The sequence below is a fragment of the Lissotriton helveticus genome, chromosome 6 (assembly GCF_964261635.1).
Source record: "Lissotriton helveticus chromosome 6, aLisHel1.1, whole genome shotgun sequence".
Classification (NCBI taxonomy): domain Eukaryota; kingdom Metazoa; phylum Chordata; class Amphibia; order Caudata; family Salamandridae; genus Lissotriton; species Lissotriton helveticus.
In genome coordinates this window covers 1,176,585,794-1,176,602,175 of record NC_136067.1, presented here as the reverse complement: position 1 = coordinate 1,176,602,175, position 16,382 = coordinate 1,176,585,794, and positions in this window count along the sequence as shown.

Here is a 16,382-nt window from a genome sequence, read left to right as displayed (position 1 = left end):
TTCAGCCGGGCCCTGACGGGCCCTATTTTGGAGCCCATGCGCCCACGCTGAGGTACTGGGTTTTTCGGAACCCAGTGGTGTCAGGGTACACCCTAAGACTTCGGGTACTTTCCTGATTCAGTCACAGAAACTCAGACTCTTCTAGGTGAAGTCAAGGATCGAATTTATTGGCTGCAACCAAGTAACAGGCGTCCTAGAAGTACAACACGATGTATATTCTCAGGAGACTGCTCAATCTTACAAAGCCAGTCTTCTCTTTTTATACAAAATATTATGCTTCTGGCAAACATTCTTAGGTTTACAGTTGACCATTCACATATTTTCACTACAAAGAAAAAGCAGAGTCATGATGACAAGCCCACATTTCAGTTCGTCCAGCCCACAACAAATTACCCGGCAAGGCCCAACATTTTCATCAGATATCGGTGGACCCCCAATAAAAACGGGCACCTCCTCCTCGTAAAGCAAGTCGTAGAGAAAGAAACAGGGACAGGTGTGAGCAAGATTAGGCAGGGTGTGTGTGCGATGAAAAGGTTTTATGGTGGGCTGTGCCTTGATGCTATCTCGCTCGGCCACTGGGAAAGGAACTGGCCGGGCAGGTTCGGCCTGGGGCGATGGTTCCAGCTTGCCCAGGTTGCAGAGAAGTCAACCAAGGTGTACGTGTCCTTTGGAATCATGTTTGCCTTTAATCATTGGCCTATGTGAGGGCAACTCACAATATGGCTGCCGTACACAAAATGGAAGCCGAGGGTTCAGGACGCAAATTACGATTTCAAGGTGAAATCGTCACTCGAATATGACGAAAATGCTTGTACATAGTGTACTAGGCATTCTCGGTCTTTTGATACCAAAATCGTCATACTACAACAAAGTTTATTACACGAGTCCAGAATTTTCAGAACCACAAACCCTCCTTTTGCCCTTACATAGGCAATTAACCTATCCTCATGCTAATCTGAGTCCAGGTCTATATTCCTAAAGTCATTGAGATGTTGCTGTAACGTCATCCTAGTACTTAGCTCGTCTCTTGATACAGGTTTCCTTACACATGATGTAGCACAGAGGCCACACAGTGCAGGAGCACACTGTACGCACAGACAGAACAGGAAAAGAATGGCTAAGACCATCCCAATGACCATCAGAATTTTCCATCCCCAGGCGGATACCAGTTCCCAGAACCATCCCATCAACGACCAATCTCCTTTATCCACATGAATAGATTCGGAAATCTTATGCAGTTTGGAGATGGCCTGGTACACTGTTGGAGCGTTATCTGGAATGAAAACACAGCAACTCGATTGGATTAATTTACATACCCCACCTCGGTCTGCAAGTATGACGTCTAACGCGACCCTGTTCTGAAGGGTCATGAGACGATCCGACTGGAGCTCAGCAGTCAAGTTACTAAGGGCACCGGCAGTTTCAACTACGGTGGATTCAACCACCCTTGTCAATTGCCTTATGTTCCTGCTGTTTACCATGGGTCCCCAGAACGGCAGAAAACCCTTTGCGAAGTCCCCAAATTCTTGTCATGCAGTATCTTCTTTACTGAAGACACCTCTATATAGCCTTGTCTTGTGGTAATCTGCCGCCGCTGTGTAGGTGGGAGGCAACAGGAACGAAACAAAGCATGTGCCCGAAAAGTCAGGGGGCAACCATATATAGGCTCTATCATGGCAGATGAAATAGGTACCCTTAGCTGCTAAGAACGGAGGGGAAGTCTGAGATGCAAAAACATATGTTTCAGTGCAGATGCTTTTCCCTAGCTGAGCTCTGGGATTCTTGCCAGTACCTTGCAGACACAGGTGACCCTGATGGGGTACAATCCAAATCGGGGAAGATCTCTTAGCTTGTTGTTTCTCACTCAGAGTAGCTCCATATCCGGTCACGTTCCATCCTATATATACTAGTGTCTCATCTCTCGGGATAGTCTCGTAGGAAATGTCTTCCTTAATCATGTCTACTATACCCTTAACTAGAGCACTATTCTTAGGATTGTCTGTTACAGAACATAGGGGTAGACTTCATGTGCGTAGATAAACATTGTTCTGTATGCCCACACAGAACCATTGTGGCTGATTAGCAGGACCAGATAAGGGATACCTTTATCCATTGTGTGAGGCATAAGACCACACACCCAACAGTTAGTCGTGTTCATTACTAGTTGGTGTTGGTGCAAAAGCTGAACGAAGGAGTTATTAATAAACTCTAATCTCCTAGCGGATTCATGTTCAGGAAGAGGTTGAAAAGAATGTGAGGAAACAGTAGAAGGAGGAGGTATGGGCGATGTAGTGGGTGCAAATGTCACTCGAAAAGAGAATAAAACATATCCTATTAAAAATATCATTACACTGAATAACATGAAAATGCACAATATCAAAAAGCTTTTCTTGGTCATCATTTTACATATTCTGTTTTTAAAGTTCATTTCTTTGGCAGGTCTCTCCATCTCGAAAAACTCCATCCTCTCTAATATGCCGCTCGCGATGGTTGGGTGTTCTATGCTAAGGAATGCTTCTGTCAGTCCAGGGCAACTCCCTTAGGCCAACCAGAACTGTCGACCTAACGTCTTCAGCTGCACCCCAAAGACTTTGGGCAACCGCGACCCTACAGCGGAACCCGGATGGTGGTTCGAAAAACAAAAATAAAAAAGTTTCTCAGATGGGAGAGCTGCACTTTCAAAAATAGCAATAGAAAAGGAATATCTTTTTATTAGTTCATAGTTCTCGGCCTCAGATTATATCTTTGTTACCCAGGTATTGTCTGGTCTCGGAAAAGGAGTTCAGGTTCTGTAATGTCCAATCGAATTGACGGTGGCACAGCTTCTTGCAAGAGATTGTCACTTTCTTGTTCGGAAATTGTTCCTTTTATACGTGCATAACTGAAAGGTGAAAAACGAGGCACAGTTTCAGTCTCTGAGTCGGCGACACCCTCCTTGACCCACCGGTCGTACGGCAGAGGCAAAGGCACCCTCTTACAATGTACACCGTGGATCCAGTGTTTCTTTCCTTCTACACGAACAGCTGATCTCGTTGAAAGAAGGACGAGGTGAGGGCCGGTCCACCTGGGCTGGTCGTTCTTTGTTCACTGGAAGTTTTTCACCAGCACCCAAGATCCAGGTTCGATGTGGTGACCTGGAGCTTCAGAGGCTTGAGGCAGAGTATCGTGAAGCCGTCAATTCGTACAAATAGTCAAGCAAAACAGGGTGTTTGATTTCACTGAATTTCGTGGGCCTTGGCACTCCCCATATGTTGGCCGGGCGGCCAAAAACTATTTCGTATGGACTAAGTCCCACTCGCGAATGCACAGTCATTCTGGTTGATAGGAGTGCCAAAGGCAGAGCGTCAGGCCATTTGAGACCAGAGCTCGCTTGAATTTTGGCCAGTTTAAGCTTAAGCGTGCCATTATAGCATTCTACTAGTCCAGCTGATTGGGGGTGATTTGCAGGATGAAATTTCTGTTGGATGCCTAGCCCTTCACATACTTTCTTCATCACTCGACTCACAAATTCACTCCCATTGTCACTCCAGACCATTCTAGGCATTCCAAATCTAGGGAAGAATTCTTTCACAAGGGCTTTAGCTGTGGATAAGGCAGTGTTGTCTTTTAGCGGATATGCTTCTATCCATCTTGAAAAGGCACAAACAACAACGTCTACATATTTCAAATTGTTGCACCTTTCCATGTGGATGAAATGTAGCTGCAAAACCTCGAACGGATATGTTGGAGGCGCAAAATGACCAGCTGGAGTTGGGGTTCCCCTACCAGGATTGTATTTCAGACACACCATGCAATTCTTGACCACATTCTCTGCACACTTAGGAATTCCTGCATTTTGCCATACTGGAGCCAACAACTTGCAAATCCCTTTCACACTGATGTGAGCCATTCCATGGGCCATCGTAACCACTGCAAGCACATACGCATCGGGTAACAACAATCTCTGATGCTCTGACAATTCAATCCAACAACCATTGGCATCCATTTTACCCGTACATTCTCTCCACTCACTCAATTCTTTCTCTGTAGCTTCAGCTTGAATAGATTTCACACTCTCTATCGTGTCTTCACACATTCCAACGTCACCAATCCATCTTGCAGGGCCCGCAACATACATTCGACTCATCACATTCCTTGCTGTTTCTTTCGCGATTTCGTCAGCAAATGCATTTCCACGACCCACATCATCAGTCACCTTCTTATGTGCACTGCATTTCACAATCGCAACTTGCAATGGCAAAGTAAGTGACTCGAGAAGCTCATTCACCAACTGACCATGCTGAATCTTAGCTCCATGCGAAGTCAGGAACCCACGTTCTTTCCACAATCGTCTAAAACTGTGAGCCACACCAAATGCATACTGGCTGTCGGTATAGATAGTCACTTTAATTCCTTTCGACAACACACACGCTCGTGTAAGTGCAATCAACTCTGCTGCTTGAGCTGAATTATGTGGGATACGTGCAGCTTCAACAATCGTATGCAAAGTCGTGACAGCATATGCTGCAGTCGTATCACCATTCGGAAGCTTGAAGCATGAACCATCCACCCATAAGGTACCATCACACTTTACAAGAGGAGTGTCTTGGAGGTCTATTCTACCTTTCGTTTCTTCCTCTGTTCTGAGAAAACAATCATGCTGTTCAGAAGCATCTAACTCTGCTACACTCGGCAACAACGTAGCTGGGTTAAGCGTGTTGCATCTTTTTATGTGCACATGACTCGCTAACAATGTCAACTCGTAACCTGACAATCGAGCACTAGTTAAGTGCTTTGTCTTGGTTCTGTTTAACAACGTGTCCACTGCATGTGGAACCATCACAATCAATGTATTATTCATCACTAAACCAGCAGACTGCCGAATAGAAACAGCTGCTGCTGCTGTGGCTCTCAAGCAACTTGGCAATGCTTTAGCTACCGGGTCCAAAGTCGACTAAAAATACGCGCATGGACGCTGCTTATCTCCAAACAACTGTGTCAACACTGACAATGCACAACCTTCTTTCTCATGGACATACAATGTAAAGGGCTTACTGTAGTCGGGGGTACCCAACACAGGAGCCGAACATAGTGCACTGCGCAATTCGGAAAAACTTTTCTGACACTCTTCAGACCATGGAACGGGATTCGGTGTATCTTTACAAGTTAATGCCACCAAAGGTTTGGCCAGCAAGGAAAAATTTGGTATCCATTGTCTGCAATATGATGTAATGCCCAAGAAAGCACGCACTTCTCTCTGTGTTCTTGGCACACTCAATTTCACTATTGCCTGAATTCTTTCTGGGGTCAGTTTCCTTCCCTCCTTCGATAAGAGATGACCTAAGTATGTCACTTCTTGTCGACAATATTGCAATTTTGAAAGAGACACTTTGTGGTGCAACTCAGATAAGTGACGCAACAATGACAACGTGGCTTCTTTACATATTTCCTCAGTATCTGCAGCGACAAGCAAATCATCTACATACTGAATGAGGGTAGCGCCATCAGGTAAAACAATCGTATCAAGCTGTGTATTTAGAGCTTGACTATATATCGATGGACTTTCACAGTAGCCCCGGGGGGCGCGTTTGAAGCGGAAGCTTCGACATCCTAAACTGAAGCCGAAAATATCCCTACTCTCCTCTGCAATCGGGATGCTGAAGAAAGCATTCTTCAAGTCAATCACCGAAAACCAGGTCGCGGAAGCTGGAATCATAGTCAATAGGGCAGTGATATCAGGAACAACTGGAAATTGTGGCACAACTATTTTATTGACCTCTCTAAGATCGATCACGAATCTGTAAACAGGTGGCTGGGAAGGATCAGTTTGTTTCAAAACAGGCAGAACAGGACTATTGCAAACGTTGCCTCTTGTCTCTTCAATTACATCTTTTTCAATCAAATCATAAATGATCGCTAGCAACGCTTTCTCACCTTCACTAGAAATTTTGTATTGGGGAATTCGTGGCATTTTAACATTGGCTTTCAATGTCACAACATATGGCGGTATTTCCAAAAGGCCCACATCATTAGGACCAGTAGCCCAAAGAATATCAGGAAGAAACGACAATTCTGTCGGAAGTTTATCCCTCGACAAATACATTGGAGAAACCACTTTCTTACACAGTGTAAGTTGTACTCCCGAAGGAAAACAGTACAAAGTCACATACAACCTTTTTAAAAGGTCCAGTCCCAACAAGTTTTCACCACAACCTGTCGTTAAAATAAGGGGTGCTTCAAATTCGCAAGGTCCAACAGAAAGGGACAAAGGGTCAGAAATCAGGTTTCTAACTGGGGCGCCAGAAAAACCTACTGATACATTCGTTTCGCCAGACAAAGGTGCGCCAGGGAGTTTTGAGTGCATAATAGAACTCTTTGTAGCACCAGTATCCAACAGAAAAGGTTCCGACACACCTGATGTAATCACCTCAACGTAAGGTCCACTCTGATCTACTGGAACTGAAACAACTCCCTCTCTTTGTCTATGGCTGTCCTAGCAATCATTACCTTCCATATGCTCATCTTCTGCATAGTAGTCATCAGCATAGTACTGAGCTGTCCGACCAGACGCGTTATTCTGCTGATCAAAACTATTCATTGTATTTTGAGGCGGAAAGGAACGCGCGTTCTGGGGGAAATTTCCACGTCTTCTACCTCTAGGAGCTTGTTGAACACCTCGACCTCTTGCACCAGAAGCACCATTCATACGCTGTAACAAAATAGGACAACTATACTTGAAATGACCCTCTTCCTTACAATATGAACACTGATTGGGACCGTAGAAAGTTGGGGGGAGAAGGAGGATAAACTAAACTAGGTCGGCCTCCTGATCAACGTAGCAGAAAAAGTGAGAATCCTAAGTATCGGATTCAGAGACCTAGTTTGTATGTTGGTCACTGAACAAATTCTCTCAGTGTTGACCAAAGAAGAAAGAAAAATTTATTTCTAGTGTCCCCTCACTCACCGGGGTTTCCCCACGGTGACATGCTTCATCATTGGGGCCATCCCAGTTCTCTACGAAAAGGGGCGTGCTGCGACTAGCGAACTACGCAGGAGCACTTTTATTGTGAAAGACTATGTGTGGTGTGAAAGTGAGATAGTGACAGAGTGGGTGTGAGTGATTATTAAAAATACCGTGCTAGTGGGCCTCAACAATTTTATTTAGCTCCTAGATTGGTATATTAAAAGGGGTTAAACACTGCAATTTAACCTTTAGTTAGGGCTAAATCAGTGTGTGGTCAACATGTTTCAAGCTCCCCAGGCTTTTCGTCAGGACCATACAGGGACCAGCCCTGTATTTTCCATTCCTATGTATCCCTGTTGCGGTGTATAAAACTATAAAAAATTATTAAACGCTGTTAACTATAAAACATGCGTGTTATACATACGATTGTACTTTTTCGTTGTGCCTGTAAAAAGAACACATGATTAGTGACAGAGTTACCCCTCCATGACGGAAGGGTATCACACATTCAATTCACGACTTGTTTTCGGGTAATGAGTGTCCCGTATGCACCATACTGGTGCGTGCATGCTTTCCAGTCCAGTGCATGCATGAATAAATTTGGTGGTTGTGAATTCACACATGTAAACAACACAGGACTTAATGTGACTATAGACAAGACACACAAAACATGAAGGTACTTATGGCAAAAAAAGGATATTTACATATAGCGGTGCTTAATAGCACTTCATGGTCTTAGGTGGGGGGCAGGATCACCTCATGGAAACATTGCTGTTGATTTCAAGGTAAAAGATAGCGTATTTCAATTCAGGTTAGTTTGTTGTCTTTAAAGCTCGAAAAAATGTCTCGAGAGACGAACTTTTTCCCATCTGTTCGGGCATTTTACTTACTTCCTTAATGGCGAAACCGCACTTTGTTACCTACTCGTTCCCCTCCGGACCGCATCTTGGAGCTGGTTCGGCGAGGACTGTTTTTTAAGGAGACCGCATTTCCGGGTCTGTTGTATGGAAACTAGACTGTATCTTAATAGCGGCCATCTTGAATGTATGCCGAATCAGTGGACAATAAAGATGTTGACAATTTCGGTGTGACTACCGAACGTTGTTCTACGAGGGTCTTTAGAGGTACTTCATGTTTTGTTTATGTTTTTTATATAAACACGAGAAATACTATTTGCTCGTTTTCCAGTTTGGGAACATTTTAGAATGCACCTAAATTCTTGAATGATCCTTTGTATTTGGAACTTTCATTACTACAATGTTCTCTTTGTGTTTCAGATGTTGCACAAAATGTGAAAGCGAGGTTATATCTAGCATAGATCCATCGATAAATACATATTGAAGAACTCTCCATTTTGTGACGATGTTCATAGGCAGATGTAGACTGATTGTGGGTCATTTCTGGTGTGATGTTGAGTCATGAGGCAGGTACTTGTCGGGACATAGCAAGTTTACCTTAGTTCTAACTGGTTACAGTTAATCACCAAAAGCACCCCAAGGAATGCCATCATTCAATCCATGGGTGTCCGTATGTAATTTGAAAACCCATCTTTGTTCTCGCTCGTGTAACATCTTCTCAAGATTTTCTTTGTTTTTCACACTTTCCAACACTACCCATGTCAGATCATTGGGTGTGTGGTTCTGCTCGATAAAGTGACTTGTCATCCTGGTGGTGGCTCGTTTGCAGCGAATCGTACTCCTATGTTCCACGATGCGCGTGCTCACCTTCCTGGTAGTCATGCCTACATAATGTAAATTGCAGGTGCATGTAATCAAGTAGACCACTCCACTGGTATTGCAATTAGAAAAATTTCGTAGTTCCCATTTCGTGTTGTTGTTAAAAATGACTGATTTTGTTACTGACGTCAAATGACAAACACTGCAATTGTTGCAGGGATAATGCCCACTAGGTAGTGGTTGCGATCTCGCAGTGGAAATGACAGGAGCAGGTCGAGTGTGTACCAAGTAGTCTTTCAGATTTTTTCCCCGGCGGTGACTGAACATGGGGGTTGGTATATTTAATCCACCACTATTGATCATTTGCCAATGTTTCTTGACTATCTTAGATATCTTGTCTGATACTTGGTTGAAAGTCGTGATGCAGATTGGTCTTTTATTTTCTGTTTGTGCTTTTTCCCTTGGTTCCAATAAGGCATCTCTGTCATTGTTACTTGCACGTTTCTTTGCATCCTTTACCAGCTTCTTTGGATATTTCCTTGATTGCAGTTTTTTGCTTAGATCTTCCGCCTGTGCAAGGTAATCTTGTTTGTTACTGCAATTTCTCCGCAGTCTTAAAATTTGACCAAAGGGAAGATTTTGTCTGAGGTGTCTTGGATAGAAACTGTCGTAAGCTAGCAGGCAATTTCGAGCTGTTTCTTTGAAATGAGTAGTTGTAGTCAGGGCCCCCGAATCAGCCCAAATGTTCAAATCTAAGAACACCAGATGTGATCTGCTCATGGAACTGGTGAACTTCAAGAATCTGTCTTGTTCATTGAGCCAGGTCAGGAAGGATTCTGCTTCTTCTTCTGTTCCATTCCAAATTAAAAAGATATCGTCTATGTAACGCTTCCATGTTGATATATGATGTCTGTATGGATTGATGTCATTTAGGATCTTGTTGTTCTCCAGATGATGGACATATAGCCCAGCTACGCTCGGCGCAAATGTGCTGCCCATACGGGTCCCGTGTTGTTGCTTGTATAGCGTGTCCTCAAATCTGAAAAAGTTCTCAGAGAGTGCCAAATGGCAGCACTCCATCACCACATGCTGACGGGTATGATACTGCCAAACGTTGCCAAAAAGTACCTCCTCCAAAAATTTTAACGTCTCCATATGTGGAAGACTCGTATATAAACTCTCCACATCCAGACTGATCAAGATGCTGGATGTGGGGTCAAATATCAGATCCTTTAGTAAGCAGAGGACATCCTTAGTATCCTTGAGGTATGTATCTGTGCCTTGTACTAGCGGTCTAAGAAAAGCATCCGCAAATTTTGATAGCGGTTCCAAAATTGATCCAATCCCCGACACTATCGGTCTACCCGGAGGGTTCTCAAGTCTCTTGTGGATTTTAGGGATTGTATAGAAATAGGGGGTAGTTGGTTTTTTGTTAACCAAAAAATCAGCTTCCTTTTTGCTTAGCCAATCGTTGGCAAGAGATTCCTCAATGAGGTATGCGATGGAAATCCTCAAACGTTCTGTAGGGTCTTCCTTCAGGATGATGTCGTTTCGTCTGTCCGCCAAGAGGCGTAAACATTCTTTCCTGTAATCCGTAGTGTTTTGTAGGACGATCGCCCCGCCCTTATCGGCTAGTTTGATTACGATTTTATCATTCTTAGAAAGTTCCTGGATTGCTGTCAATTCTGCCTTACTTGTGTTGTGAAAAACTTTCACAGTATGTGGATCCAAAACTTGTACTTCCCTCATTACAGCTTTTTCAAAAGCCAGTAATTCAACAGGTAAGTTATTTGATGGTGGAACAAAAGTTGATTTCTTTCTAAGTCCTGTGGCACTCCTAGTAGGTTCTTGAGGTTGGCTGTCTTGAAAGAAAACCTGAAGTTTTAGTTTTCTGAGAAACTCTTTCAACTCACAGCAGAGTTTAAATTTGTGTGTAAGGGGGGTAGGTACAAAACCTAGACCTTTGTTTAGAACTTGTGTTTGTATTTCCGAAAGATTTGAAGAGGATAAATTGACAACTAGATCGGATTGCTGGTCGTTGCTTGTTCCGGCGGGCCTTTGCTGCGTGTGTGGCGTCCTGTTGTTGCCACTGGTTCGGCCCATTGTACACTCTGGTTCGATTTGCTTCTTGCCCGTTGTGTGGGTCGGCCTCTGCCTAAAAAAGGTCTCCCTTGATTTCCTTGGTTGCCACCCCAGTTCTGATAGTTTGGTTGGTGGTGCATAGGGGGGCCGTTAAAAAATGGTGGTGGAGGTGGGCCATAAGTATAAGGATCCTGATATATTGGCCACATGGAGGCTGGATTTCCCCGATAATTCCCTGTATTTCCCTTTCCCCTTCTTGGTCTTCTGTTGGGGGTGGTGTTGTAATTACCTGAGGCTCCTGAGCTATCGGATCCTGAATCTGTGCCATCACTATCAGTGTTGTACCCCGGGTTCCTGTTGCTTAGTTTGTAGTCGTCCCTTTAAATATGGATACACCTTTTCATGAGAGAAGGTTTTTTTGTCCTTTGCAAGTTTGATATATTTAGAATCTTTTAGGCTTATTTCAAAATCTGTCATACTTTTGTTTAACTCGTCCAGTCTTTTTTTCAGTTCAGTTGGATTCTGAAAAGATTTTAGACGAACCTCCATAGAATGAATTTCATCTTTAAGAGAGTCAACCAGGCGTGACGCTGTTTTAATTATTAAAACTAACCAAAACCATTTTACGTTGCCTGTGCAACTGCTCACTCATCTGTTCTTCTTCGTTATCTTTGAACTGCATAGCAGCTTGCATTATCGAGATACCCCTTTCTCTCTTATTTCTCTTCGCTAATTTAATTTCCTTCTGTTTGGCTTCCTTACGCCATAGGCGGAAAGAGTCAAACATCGCCGGCCGGGCTTTCTTCTTGAAAAGTTTAACTTCGAGGTTATCTAAGATTTCCGTGTCAAAGCTACCATATTGGGGCCATTTTAAAACACCATCTTTTCTGGTGTACCAGATCCACACTTCATTATATGTGATGGGGCCTACTCCATGTTTCACATACAATTCATAAGTTGGAGTTCCAATCGGAGGAACCGGACACGAGTCCTCCAATCGGGAATCCCTATTACTACCACAACAAAACAAGTTTCCAAGTCTGCTAAGACCAGGCATCTTCGCTCTCTAGTCTAGCTTCAAACTTCAAAGGATTATCGATTACGATATTCTCGTGAATACACCAGTCCCTCGGCTTTGGTACTTGCAAGTTCCAAATCAAAGATCCCAAGGGGATACCCAAACTAAGAACCAAACTAAAGACTGGGAGACGCTCCACTTATACTTAACTGAGGTATCGATGACGTCACCAGAAGACTCGTCTATCGTTTCGCTCTACCAAACATCAAGGGTCCAAATCAGGGCGACAGTCAGGGCAGAAGTCCTTCATAGCCGTCGGGAAGCTGGGAACCTCGCAGCAAAGACTTTCGGACCACGTCGACATGCAGGGGTCGATGAAGTGGCGGCCTTCCTCCAGAATTTTCACACGAAGCTCCTCACGAACCTCTGGCTTGGACCGGTACCGCTGCTATCGCCCCACGTTGGGCGCCAGCTGAGGTACTGGGTTTTTCGGAACCCAGTGGTGTCAGGGTACACCCTAAGACCTCGGGTACTTTCCTGATTCAGACACAGAAACTCAGAGTCTTCTAGGTGAAGTCAAGGATCGAATTTATTGGCTGCAACCAAGTAACAGGCGTCCTAGAAGTACAACACGATGTATATTCTCAGGAGACTGCTCAATCTTACAAAGCCAGTCTTCTCTTTTTATACAAAATATTATGCTTCAGGCAAACATTCTTAGGTTTACAGTTGACCATTCACATATTTTCACTACAAAGAAAAAGCAGAGTCATGATGACAAGCCCACATTTCAGTTTGTCCAGCCCACAACAAATTACCCGGCAAGGCACAACATTTTCATCAGATATCGGTGGACCCCCAATAAAAACGGGCACCTCCTCCTCGTAAAGCAAGTCGTAGAGAAAGAAACAGGGACAGGTGTGAGCAAGATTAGGCAGGGTGTGTGTGCGATGAAAAGGTTTTATGGTAGGCTGTGCCTTGATGCTATCTCGCTCGACCACTGGGAAAGGAACTGGCCTGGCAGGTTCGGCCTGGGGCGATGGTTCCAGCTTGCCCAGGTCGCAGAGCAGTCAACCAAGGTGTACGTGTCCTTTGGAATCATGTTTGGCTTTAATCATTGGCCTATGTGAGGGCAACTCACAAAATTATTATTATTATTATTTAAAATGTTATATAGCGCGCAGTTACCCTCGGGCATCCCAGCGCTTATCCGGACACCAACAGATAATAAAACGGCCAGTTAGGTGCACTCAAGCAGGAAACAGATGTGTTTTAAGACATTTACGAAAGCGCAACGTGCAAGTCTCAGCACGCAATTTAAAAGGTAAGGAATTCCACAGAATCGCTGTGTTAACCGAGAATCTTCTCCCGCCAGTACGTGCCCTCTTTACTCTAGGGACTAGGAGAAGGTGTTTCTGATTGGACCGCAGCATTCTATTCGCTTTATATGGCACCGCTAGATTCCTCAATATGGGGGGTCCTGTCCCCTGAAGAATTTTGTGGGCTGTACAGAGTGCCTTAAATTTAACTCTTTCCCGCACTGGGAGCCAGTGCAGTGCCTTTAGGGCAGGTCTGGCTGACTGGGTTCTGGGGATTCCCATGAGCAGCCTTGCCGCCGCATTTTGAACCTGCTGAAGTTTGTTGAAGGTGGAATCAGGAGCGCCTAAAAAGATGGCATTACTGTAGTCGAGTCTCGATGTTATCAGCCCCTGAATCAACAACTTCCTAGATGATAAGGGTAAAAGCGGGAACATTTTACGGACTGACCGTAACAGGGCAAAGCAAACTCCTGCGTTTTTTTTAGCTTGGGTCCTGAACGACAGATCTTGTTCTAACCAGACCCCCAAGCTCTTAATCTCCTCTTTCGTACTTGGGAGATCACCCATACAGCTAGGCCAGCAGGTCGATGGAAGTGAGGGGATTTTATTCCCTAGCAACGTTATCTCTGTCTTTGACCCATCCAGCTTAAGAGCTGATTCATCCATCCAGGTATGGACTTCCGACAGGCAGGAGTGCAGCAAATCGGGATTCTCTACCAGTTGTGATAAGGCGACCACCAACTGCGTATCATCCGCATAGCTGATGATCTTGATGTCATAAGGAGCCACCACATCCTCCAGGGGGGCCATATATACATTAAATAATGTAGGGCTAAGAGAGGAGCCCTGTGGCACCCCACACTGGAGGGGGATAGGTGAAGTCCGATTGCTGCCTTCCCAGACCTAGTATGAGCGGCTGTCGAGAAATGACCTAAGCCACTTCAAAGCGGCCCCTGCCACACCCACCTCTGACAGTCGCTGAATCAACACCTGATGATTGACGGTGTCAAACGCCGCACTAAGGTCCAGGAGGATCACTGCCACTGATCCTCCTGAATCCATAATGCGTCTGGTTTCTTCCACGACTGCCAGGAGGGCAGTGTCGGTGCCCTGGCCTGGACGGAATCTGGTTTGTGAGTCTCGGAGCAATCCATTAGACTCTAAGAAGCCTGACAGTTGATAATTCGCTAGCCTTTCAGCAATTTTGCCGAATCCTGGCAACAGGGATATAGGCCTAAAATTTGCCAAGTCCGCCGGATCCAAGTTTGGCTTTTTTAAGAGTGCTTTAACCACTGCTGTTTTCCAGCTTGGTGGCACCAAGCCCTGGGAAAAAGAAGCATTCATCAGATCGGTGATAGGAGCTACGATAGAGGCTGCTACCTGCTTTAGAAACTTCATAGGGACCGGGTCCATAGGGGAGCCACTTTTCATAGATCCTAAGGCCTTCAATACTTCGGCCACTGAGACTGGGCCAAAAGTGTCTAGATAGGTAGATACATCTCTAGGCTGTGTTGTGGAGTTCTTTTCCTGATTAGGCTGAGATCGTATAGACTGAGGCAGGGAACTAAGTATCTTTTCAATTTTTGTGTGGAAGAAGTTAACGAGCTCCTTACACTTCTGTTTATTATGTGTGGCCACAGGCTCAGGAACTTTAAGGAGTTCTTGCACCACTTTAAAAGTTTCCCTAGATGAGCTTGAGGCAGATCTTATACGCTCCTCAAAAAAATGGGCTTTTGCCAGCCGAAGAGCAGATTTATAACCCCTCATGGCTTCGTGGTATTCCTCTCGCCTAGTTATATCCAATTTCTTTCTCCATAACCTCTCCAACTTTTTACATCCTTTCCTAAGCATGCGGAGCTCGGCAGTATACCAAGGAGCGGATCCAATTCTTTTCTCCCTCTTTTGTTCTCTCTTTTTCGGGATCAGGGCGTCAAGAGAGGCGGTCAGCCATTGGTTGAGATTCGCATCTCCTTTAATCGGGTCTGATTCGGGAGGAGGGCGCGAATCTTCCAGTTTGGAGGTCCAGTCATTGATCGATAATCTGGACCAGGCTCTGTCCACCAAGAAGTCCTGGTGGGCGGATATAGGGGGTAAGTCGACTTGCCAGTCAGCCGAAACAAAAAAAATGGTCAGACCACGGGAGAGGATATGCTGGTCTGGCCATAAGGCGGGGGATATTAGAAAACACTGGGTCAAGTAGGTGGCCCTTATCATGCGTACCTCCTGCATTAATTAAAGGCAGCTCACATGCTTTCAGGTCGCCCTGAAGGGCTCGGGCTATTAAGTCTGCGGTATCATTAAAATGGAGATTAAGGTCTCCCATCACTATAAAATTAGTTGTAGAAGAGGCCAGCGTCGTCACCGTCTCCATTAAGGAGCTGACGAAATTGCCCAGGCAGCCCGGAGGCCGATAAATCAGTATACCTGACAGTGATACTGTAGGGGATATCTGCAAGGAGAAATGGCAGCTCTCACAATCAGCAACTAAGCCATTCTGGGCCCTACATACGTATGTGTCTCTATATAAAATGGCAATGCCACCCCCTCACCCCTCAGGTCTGTCAAGATGAAACAGAAGAAAGCCTGGCGGGAGGGCTTGCACGATATCAGCATCGGAACTAGCCGTTATCCACGTTTCCGTCAAGAATAAAATATCTAAGTCCTGATCTTGTATGAGGAGATTAATTTCTACTGAATGCCTTCGGAGAGATCTGCAATTCAGCAGACCCAACAGCAAGGAGTTCTTACCTCGATGCGGAAAAATCGTCTGGCACGTCCTGCCGACTAATGGCAAACGCATTCCTTTATCAACCGGGTTGCGTTCCCCCATATGTGGGTAACGCAATGCAGTAAGCTCGGCCCGGGAATAAGTCAGTCTGGGTGACGAATATTTAGACAGAGTACCAGGCCCCAGGCCCGTCTGGGCCCGGACGGGCACAGACGGGCTGGACTCTGGCGCGACTCCGGCGCCGAAACGGCGCTGCCGCTGCGCGTCTCCATAGTAACTTTAAGTAGGGGCCGCGCTTCCTGACAAGAAGACTGAAGCGCTAACCAATATGGCGCCTGCAGACCGTCCCTAAGCTCCCCCCAAAATGGCGGCAATCATGATAATCTACCTGAAGACCCGGGAAAACCGCGGTGAGGGTCACAATTTATGTGCAGGTAGGTGCTACTCTAAGGTTCTACTTATTAAAAACAGGGTATAATAACAGAATAGAAACAATAGAAATTGGTATAAAAGGGTACTAGGTTAAAATAACGGTCGACTAAGAAGCCCTTTAAATGCTAGTTTAGTAGGTAGCTCTTTCGCAACACAAAAGCGCTGTCTGCCTAATGCGCACAAA